Source organism: Dermacentor variabilis, chromosome 6 (genome assembly GCF_050947875.1).
Source record: "Dermacentor variabilis isolate Ectoservices chromosome 6, ASM5094787v1, whole genome shotgun sequence".
Lineage (NCBI taxonomy): Eukaryota > Metazoa > Arthropoda > Arachnida > Ixodida > Ixodidae > Dermacentor > Dermacentor variabilis.
In genome coordinates, this window is record NC_134573.1 from 8,599,628 (window position 1) to 8,609,909 (window position 10,282).

Here is a 10,282-nt window from a genome sequence, read left to right on the forward strand (position 1 = left end):
GAAGAACAGCGTGCCCGTGAGGATCACCTTTGCAAACAGAAGCGGGAGTGGGCACGAAAGCATCGGCGACCAATTGCAGTATATCACAGTGACCACAAAGCAATGGTTACCATGGTGACAAAGTAAATAGAAAATCAAAGATAACGAAGTTGTGTGTATGTTTCTTTATTTAATCAATATAGCAATTAACCATATATAACTCAATATACTTGTCAACAAGTACAGCCTCAGCTGGTCTTCCATCTTCACATAGTGGAAGGGCTCTGAATTGTATTTTTTTTATCATTTGTCATCAAACTTGTGCATTTTCTTTTTGTAATGCTACAGCCTGTTTCGTGCCATTACTGTTTTCTCTGCTTTTGCCTATTCTGCAGCAGTTGCTGGCATTGTCTCTTGCCTAGGTGTTGGTCCGCACGACATGCTAGAGATGCCATAGACAGTTTAATCACAGGGTGTTCAATGTAAGAGAAGGTCAAAATTACTGGTGTTTCTAATTTTTTAAGCAGCGATTTTTGAACTCTTGTGTGATAAAATCTCGCTTTGTTGATAAACAAGTGATTATCTTTGACAAGTTGTTTCCTATGACAACATTTTTTCTGCGTCGAAAGTTCACACATTTGCCAACAAGGTGCACACACGAGTCAAAGAACTTTGAAACTTTATAGGTCTTGCTTCATGCTTTGTCACTTGGTTTGACATTTTATTCTCATTTTTGATCTCATTAACCTGGCTGCTGTGTGGGAATACCGAACTTGCTACTTAGTACTCAGCATGAAACAATGCTTTAAAACCACTGTGTTGTCCACTTGCCTCACCATGCCACTGTGTGGTTTTGATCAGAATTTTCCATCATAAGTACACTGTTACAAACTTGCACATGACAAGTATGTTACCCTATATGCAAGCAATGCACTGTTTAAAGCCGAGCTAAATACTTCACCAAAAGAATTGCTTTCACCTCCAGTCCACTCTTTTTAGTCTGTTGTCTAAACATCCTGCCAAATACTGTCATTGCTATTGTGTCCTGCCGCAAATGTTCATTGTCAGTATACCTTAATTGTTTTGCCTGCTAGCGCAAGTAATATGCCTGAAAATGTACTATGGTGGTGTCCTGTCCTCTTAAGGATGACCAATTTTCCTGGAAACCATAGTAGCCAGAAGAATGGTATTTAAAATGTGCATCACCAAGGTCCTGCAGAAGAGCAGAGCTCAGTGTTTGAGCTTTGACATCACTCCATAGAATACCTGCATATAATTTGTGCTCAATTAACCTTGCTGCAAGACTTTTTCCAAGGGCAAGGCCTAGAATGTTGGTCAATTTTTGATGCTCTGACCTAGTTTGATGTGATTTTCTGTGACATTTTTCTCTATTCCTTTCTTGATTATCTTGGATAGTGGCCTTCTTAGGAGCTATTGCTTCATTAGATGTTTCCTAGGAAGGAAAATCTTGGAAGCCTTTATACCACACTAGTGCGCATCATCTGTAAGGAAACAAAGCACTGCATGAGCAGAGGTCTGTCTGCGGCAGCTGCTGTGAATTGCGCCCACGCATCACCCATGTGCTGCTCTCGTGGTCTTCCAATTAGCAACGCAGTCGCGCCACACTTCGCTTTGTTTGCGAAGTGCCACACGAGATAGATTGTCCATGCTAGCCAATATATTGCGAAATGGAAACCTGTATAGAGCTGCACTCAAATTTCGCATTGGGCAGTAGGCGAAAAATTTTGTAAAAGTAACAATTATATAAATACCATGCAATGAAACCAATCAATATGTACTGAACCAAACTTGTCACCTAATCGCACTGCAGGGAACCCCTGATCATTCTAAGTTACACCAAAGGCTTGTCATATTTAAATAGTCTCTTGTGCACGCAGTGTATGAATGGGATATCATTGAAAAATATGTGAATGCCTAACGGAGTGTAATCAGGACTGGCACTTTTTCACTGTAACTGTCAGTTCCCTATATGTTGCTTTGCTATAGGGAGGTTATGCTCTAATAGAAACAGTTGGAAGACGGTTCTGTCCACATTGTCACTTCCATCTATATTTGTGCATTCGTTTAAGACCCATCAACTAGCCCAAATTAATTTACATATCTCATAAAAGCAAGTGCACTGCAGTTGGAGCTTTGGAAATAGGCCTGTGTTTAAAACAGATTCGAGTGGTCTCGACACATGAAGTGGGCTCGTTCATGCGAGTACCCATGTCAGTGCTGTATTGTCTTTTTTTGAAGAGGATCGATCTATTGTTCCTGCTTTAGATAAAGTCTAGTGATCTAGAGAGCATATTTTAAAAGGCTGATGAAAAAGGGAACACTTTTGGATTTTGCGTGCTAACTACTATCTTGTCAGCTGCTACAGTTTTTGTAAATATTCAGTAAATATATTTGGTGCATCTCTTTTCCTCTGTAACACTTTCATGGCGGTTGCGGACGCTTCCAGACGCAAGACTGATTTATGCAGCAGGTGCTCCTTGGCTGCATCTGCAATGCTAGCTCAAGGCGAGAATGCTTTGGCTACGTTGCCATCTGCATCCACAGTCATCCTGGCACAACCGCCATGGTATGTTGGCCACAGAAACGTCACGTGGGTTGACAATATGTGTAGGCTGCTGTGAACACAGTTGGCAGGTGGGCTTTGCTTGCCTTGCATGGTTTAGATTCCAGCTTATGATCTTGAAAATCTCACCTTGTGCTTCTATTGAAGCATTACAAGCAATGGTGTCTGTCCTTTGGCATCATTATCTAAAACTTTTCACCTGTGTTGCCATCTGTTTACAGCAATGTTTCTCTAACTTATCTTATGTTCAAGTGCCATTGTAAGTTAATTTTGGTTCACATATTTGACCCATCCTGTCATGTCTCGGCACCAAATGTTACGGAACCTGTATCTGTGAAAATAGGGGGTTTTCACACCATTTTCTCCTCTAACACAGGATACTGATGATGTTTAGAGCATCAGCAAATGTCGATAGCGTCTTGTTTCTGGAGAGAAATCGGCAAGGAAATGCTCTGTCCTGACAGACGCATGTACCGTGATGGGGCCGATAACACCTGTGTGAATCAGGCCTTCGTGAGGAACATAGTTGTCAATTTACCTTTAGACTAGTCTGGCTATGTCAAGAATTGCTAGATAAAACATACTTCTCTCTTTCAGAAAGAGATAATTGAAGTGTTTTGGAGGTTTTCCTAATTTCCTGCCTCTGGCTTGAGCAGGTGTGCAAGATGCAAGCATTAGGTCCATAGAATTGACTGCACCATTTGAAGGTGCACCACTGTAAATGTTCGGTTTGCCTGCAAGACTATGAAACATGCTTTGTTAAGAGTCTTATGGCTTTGGTAAATATTACATCTCAATGTGCAGAAATACGTCTCAAGATGTTGAACTTTAAAGGGGTACTTACATGATATTTTTGACTATTCATTTCTTGCGTTAAATCAAGGTCCTAGACTTCTAAACTCTAGAAAAAATTGTGACAAGCTTCAGAGCGCAATTACTAATTAGTAGTACTGACTTTTCTACAGCCAATTTCACTGTCGTTTTTTTATACAGTGGAACCTCGATACGATTCTGCTTAATACGTTTTTCGAAATGTTTTTTTTTTCTTGAAAATCCGATTTGGTTGGATAATATGTTGGATGATATGATTTTCCTATGGTACACTTTATTTTCCAGTTCCTGTGAAGATCGTATCAATGAGGTTCTACTGTATTTCAGTTTTTAATTTATTTCTCATTAACCCTTTATTGACAATTGTTGCCTACAGGCAACATACCAGAAAAAAGAATGTTTGTCTTGCGTAGTTTCATTATTCAGTACCAAGATTCTGGCTAGGTGTCTTTGGCCAACACTGAATGAGAGGCAACAACTGTCATTTGTTAGTTCAGAGCAGACGAGGAAGAAGTTTGGCATGTGACTCACTGTCTTTTAAAAGTAAGGTCAGAGGATACAGGTTGATGTAAGATATCCAACTGCGGTGGTTTCACACATCTGAAGTAAAGCAAAAGAAATGTACACCTATGGTTCATATGTGACGAGAGCTGTCTATACAAATTGAAAACAAAGCCTCAGGTGGCTTGGGGTGAGGCCTACTTCCAGATTCCTGCCTGGGGGCTATTGTATTATTATCATAAATATTTACCCCTTCATATCAGTAAAATCATAAAACTTTCCACATATTTATTCATGAGGTGGAAATGTGCACATCAGCTGCTGTGAAATATAACCTCACCGAGCATTCGACCTCAGTCAACCTCAAATTTGTCCATGAGGTTGCCACTGCCATAGCTAAAAAATTTTAACAGCCAACCAATGTCGCATCACTTAGGGAGGTTGAGATCAGCTTAGGTTGACTTCATTACGTCAGCCGTGTGAACCTTGTGAGGTTGGCCATCTTTGCATGGAAGCCTGCATTCTATGGCCCCCTGTAGAATCCTGGGGTGCTATAACATAAAATGATTCCAAACTTTTCTATTCCAATTCTGCAATCAGCCCACCACGATTGGTCAAAACTTTTTCAGGCCACTCCAAACTTCACCCGTCTGTCACGTGACGTCACGAAAACCGTGATGGCTCTCCATCTGCTATACATGTACACACTGATTATGAATGATTAAACTGCACAAAAGAAAAATAAGTATTCCTGATTCAACGCCTTTTCACCATTGGCCCTCTGCTATTGGTTCAATGTTTTTGGGTAACACCCACCTCGCCTGTCTGTCACGCGACCTCACAAAACCACAAAAACTGACTGCATCAAAGTGACGTGTACGTGAAAAAAAAATGCATTAATATGTTGAACAAAACTGAAAATTTTTCTGAATAGCCAGAGACTGCCCCGTTCTGAAAGGAATAGAAGATGGCTGCCCGCCGATCGCTCAGGCCCTCGCTACTCACACCTGCCGGTCAGCATGTATTTATTTGCACATTATAAACTTTTTTGCACGGCAGTAAAACGTTATCGAGCCCTTGCGGCATGTATACAGCATCGCTCTGCCAACTCTTCCTTGCTGAGGATTCGTTTTAGCGGCATTCTTATCCTTCTGTTGCAAGCCGCCGCGATTTTCGACCAGCCACCGCAAGCTAAATAAGGTGAAGCGGACCATTCGGAGAAGCCAGCACCACCCTCTTCATGCGGTTATCTATTTTCACTGTGCTGGCTCGGCCCCATCGAAACCCTCTCCACTAGACCGTACTCCTCGCCTCTTGTCAGCCAATTAGATAAGAAAAACCGCTGAGTGTAGGCAATGTTATTGGTTTTGGAAGTGAACAAAGGTGACCTCCTATAAACGAGGAGAGTGTTTGGTTGGGTTGTTCAGACCACGCTGCAAGTCACTGCCCGATGCTTGCGCCGGTGGTTACATAAATTTGACGTCAGGAGATTGGAATCAAAACAGTTTGAAATCATTTTATGCTATAGCACCCCTGAATGTGCTTTACTTTAGGTGCGTTCAATTCGCCTGCACCGCCTGAACCAGTTCACGAGGTGTTGCACCCTGCCATTCGTTCCAGTGGTGCAGCAATGGCACCCGCTGAACCACTCCGTTCGTTTCAAAAGGTGCAGGGCTGGTTCATGATTTTGCTGCACCTCCTCCGCTGTCGGTGCCAACTTGGTGCAGGCGTACAGGTGCGACGCAGCAGTGCAGCAGACAATCCAGCACATGGGTGCAAGCACCATTAAAAGCCCGCTTACACACGTCTGATGTGTCTACAAGTGTGGTTTGTAGTTAGGCCCACAAGCTGATAATTCTTGTAGTTCACAATCTTTCAAATGTACGCACTCTGTGCACATTAATCGGGCATAACATAACGCCTGCACCGCATCTGCACCTTGGCATTTGTTTCGAGTGTTGCGCTGTGCCTGCACCGCAGAAACAAGCTGCACAATTTCTGAACTTCTCGTGAACCTCCGTTAACTGGTTCACATTTGTGCAAGTGAATTGAGCAGACCTTTTAAGTGCTTCCACATGAAGCTCTTATTTGCCCTTACGTTGCTTGGTGGCCTGATGGCTGCTTCAGGTATTGTACAAAATGTTCGATTCAACATTGAAAGAAAATTCAAGGATATGAATGCTCATGAAGGCCAAAATTCAGTGACATACAAATGCATTAATTCTGCACATAAACTAAAAATTGTCAAATTTCCTTCTTCCTAGCTGCATTCAGTTAAGCATGCTACTAAGTTGGAATTGCTGGAAAAGTGTAAAAAAAGGCAATTCTCTTTTATTGTGTAGAGTGTCGACTGATAACTGGCCTTACGGCCAGAAATGATGTGCTTACCTTGAGGAGGATGCTTTAGTTCAGTGCCAACTCTAATCTCTTCATTCAAATACATGTAAAATGCAGAAATGCTTTTGAGACTACTGGAATAATTTCAATGAAATTTGTTGCATTTGAGAGAAAAAGTTAAATTTTAGTCATTCTAGGCTGCATAATTTTGATTTAGGACCTTGAATATTTAGGAAAAATTGCTGAGAGTCAGTAAGCTTACAAATATAAGCACAAAGTTTACAATTTCATAGCTTTTGTATCAAGTTGTAAACTTCATACGGAAGTCTTTTTAATTTCACAATTTTCAAAATTTCCTGCCACAAAAAATTGCCCCCTAAAACAGTCGCTACATTTCAGCTTCCTTTTTTTTACATGTAACCAACCTCATTGAATTCTGCTGCTGGCTTCAGAGAAAAACTATTTCTCTGTTCCCATGTATTCAGATAGGAGGTCCCAAGATAAAACTGCCTCCAAGTCAGGTAAACCATTGTATTAAAGAACATTATAAGGAAGAGGAGGAGAAGGAAAAACATTTATTAAAAGAAAGAAAGGAAAAGCAGGTGTCTTTCTGCTTGTGTGGGAGGCGCCCTTAGTCCAGGACTCCTGCGGCTCTTGCTGTCTCCCGGGCTCGCCACACCTGGTGTAACAAGAATTGTGTTCTCATTTGAATTACTGGAGTATACTTTTTCCTTTGTCATAGGTGGAAAAGTAAAGTATCAGCAACGTTCTCACACCTACACTGTCCTTATTGGTATGTAGTGTGACTAAATTCTGCTTTTGCATTAGTTGTGTTGATAGCATGCTTGTTCCAAATTCTTATTTGTTCCTTTTGCAAATTTTCATTTTGTTCACAGAACTTTCCCAAAGGGGAACGTATCCAATAAAATAAAGCACTAATTTACTTTCATGCTGAAGATTCATAACTCTTACAAATTGATGTGGTTTCTACCTGGTGATCTTCACTTCACTAAAGAGTTATGAGCTAGGTACTAGGGTATCCCAGCAACATCATGAGCAAGCAACACCATCTTCTCTCATCTCTTAGAGAAAAAAAAAATCGTTATAACTTTACTTCACTCTGCAAAATGCTTAAAGCATAAAAATATCACTCGTTTTTTTTATTTTTACATGTTATAGTACACAAGCGCCTATTAAACAATGAACAGTACACCTCATTGTCTTCTCCCATCCAGTCATCCCTGGCCCAAGACTGCGACTGCCAGGTCAGCAAGCCAAATTAAAGAAAGTGTACCACACATGATATAGGACGCTGAAAAACTTATAGATAAATTGTGTTGTAGTTTAACCTAACCCCTCCTCCTACATGACAAAAACTTGTTTGCATGTCAAGGTAGCATCAGAAAATACTAAATTTCTTTTCTGATTGAAATTAAACCTGGAAAGTATTCTATCAAGTGCAGAGGGCAGAAGGGCATTAGCAAATAGCATAGCTTTCAAGATTTTTCACGCAGTGCCTATAGGTTGTCTTGATGCTGCCTCCAATCTCCCTTGTACTGAAGCATGCACACACACATTATACCTCCATTGATACCGAAGTCCCACTCAAAAGTCTCTGGCCAATGCAAATCATCCTGCATGTACCGCTGACAAGGTGTACATCTTTGGCGAAGTTATTTCCGATTCAAACATCTGATGGGCCAGAAAACTATAAATTTCGTTATGTCACCATTAACCAAAACACGAATTAATATTCCTGCTTGCAGGGACACAAACTGACTGCTGTTACTGAACAGCGCTCCGTGGCATTCAAGTGAAGAATGATCTTGATCATCACTTATACGAATAATCATTCGGTTGTATGGCTGGGATTCCTAGGTCATGTGAATTGTAGTGGAGCTGCTTAGTGTAGTGACTGATTTGGGGCTGCTCAATTTTTTTTTTTTTTTTTTTTGATGCCACTCTAATGTCCGCCAAATAAAAGAAAATGTTTCTTTCTACATTGTGTCTTATCATTGCTTTGCAATTTGCAAGCACAGTACAGCAAAAAAGGGGCCTTGCCTTACATTGGTTCTATTTGAAATAGGCAATAGCTGTTTATTTCGGCATACATGCTGCAGCTTGTGCTCTCCAGGTCTCCAAGCATGAGTACCTGCTTCTGAGAAGATGACAGCTGTAAGAAACAAATGACTCTGTGTCACACAACTACAAAAACATGAAAGTGCCTGCTTTATGATAAATACAAAAAAATGACAACTCAGGCAGACTGGCAGAGCAGTCATCAATAATAAAACAAGACATTGCACAGTTTATTTGCCTAAGAAATGAGGTCTGCACATCAAGCTTAGCAATTCTCGGAAGCTTGCTCGCTTTATACAATCAGTCCACATTGTTAGCTCAACATATCCGTTTGATGGATTTCACAGTCCTCTTTAACACTCTGCCTGTCCCTTACTTCACCAAATCTGTTGTTGCTGTGAGCACCGCTGAAATTACAGCGGAATCTCAGTGATAAGTGTCCAGGAAATTGTAGCTGTCATTCGTTTTAACATCTATTTCAACAAACCAGTTGGGCAAGGGCCTAAAAACCAGCAATTTGGAACCATCAAGTTACAGTGCACAGGGCTGGGCAAACACTTTGAAATTGGGTGCCAACAGCACAGAAGGTTGCACTACCCGCCGTGGTTGCTCAGTGGCTATGGTGTTAAGCCGCTGAGCACGAGGTAGCGGGATCGAATCCCGGCCACGGCGGCCGCATTTCGATGGGGGCGAAATGCAAAAACACCCGTGTACTTAGATTTAGGTGCACGTTAAAGAACCCCAGGTGGTCGAAATTTCCAAAGTCCTCCACTACGGCATGCCTCATAATCAGAAAGTGGTTTTGGCACGTTAAACCCCACAATTTAATTTAATTTTAATGTTTGCACTAACTTTCCAAATGCAGGCAGATTTAGGTGAACAATCACATTTAAGGTGGAGGTTATGTGCTGCTGATCTATGGTGTAAAAACACACATCTTGCTTTTACGTTGGCCTTGTTAATCAAAGAAACATATGTGCCATAGAATCTTGACTGTGGGTAATATTAGTGATAGCCACATTAGACAACTGCACCCGTCCTTCTGGGGAGCTTCTTTGCATTCTTATGAGAGGAACTTTTGAAGTTCAACCATGTTATAGTGCTGCACAGCGAGGGCAATTTCGTTTCAAGGCCAATGAACCAGGAACGCAAAACATTTCTCTATGGAGTGAACAGCGTACCCTACTTTTTTAAACTTACCAAGCTGATTGAGCGTATTTTTTCTGTCCATATCGCCAACAGAAACCTGCCAATATCCAGAACGAAGATCAATAGAAGAGAAATAGCTGGAACCATGGAGGCAGTGAAGGACATCGTCTATATTTGGGAGCAGCTAGACTTCCTTCTTAGTAATTTTGTTCAGATGACGGTAGTCTACACAGAAGTGCCACGTGCCATCCTTCTTAACCAAAACCACAGGTGACGCCCAGGGACTTGAAGAAAGCTTAACGATGTTTTTATCTAGCATTTTGTTCACTTCACTTAGAATTACTCGGCGTTCCGATGCAGAAACTTGATATGGTCATCGGTGAATAGGCGTAGCATCGCCAGTAGAAATCCGATGCTGGACCGCGAGCGTCTGGCCTAAAGGGTGATCGTTTGAAGTAAAAAATATCTCGGTAGGAGGATAATACGTGGCAAAGGTTGTCAGCCTGTGCAGAGAACAGGTCCACCGCAACCATTTTCTTTATGTTGGCATCGGTGCCCGAGGCTGGTGCAAGGGGCTTGCTAAGCTCAGAAGAACCATCGGTTGATAAAGCTGCTACGTGATAGTCGCCGAGACAATCAACGTTGACAAGGCAAATACCTTGCAGTAGGATTTGCTTTCCCAATCCAAAGTTAAAGATAGGCATGCGAGTATGGTTAGCAGTAACAGTCATAATGCTGTGAGGCACGGTGATGTCATACTGTGGTGGAATGTTGGGCAGAGGAGTGACGAGGTACTCGCCATCAGGAACAGGTGGGCAACAC

General features: G+C 41.7%; 1 long non-coding RNA gene across 1 annotated transcript; it reads left to right on the forward strand.

Moving 5' to 3' along the window:
* Positions 1 to 956: 956 nt before the first annotated feature.
* Positions 957 to 7,001, forward strand: LOC142584608 (uncharacterized). The gene is made up of 2 exons (XR_012828825.1): positions 957 to 2,566; positions 6,685 to 7,001. It is a non-coding gene; the product is annotated as an uncharacterized LOC142584608 (long non-coding RNA).
* Positions 7,002 to 10,282: the final 3,281 nt, after the last annotated feature.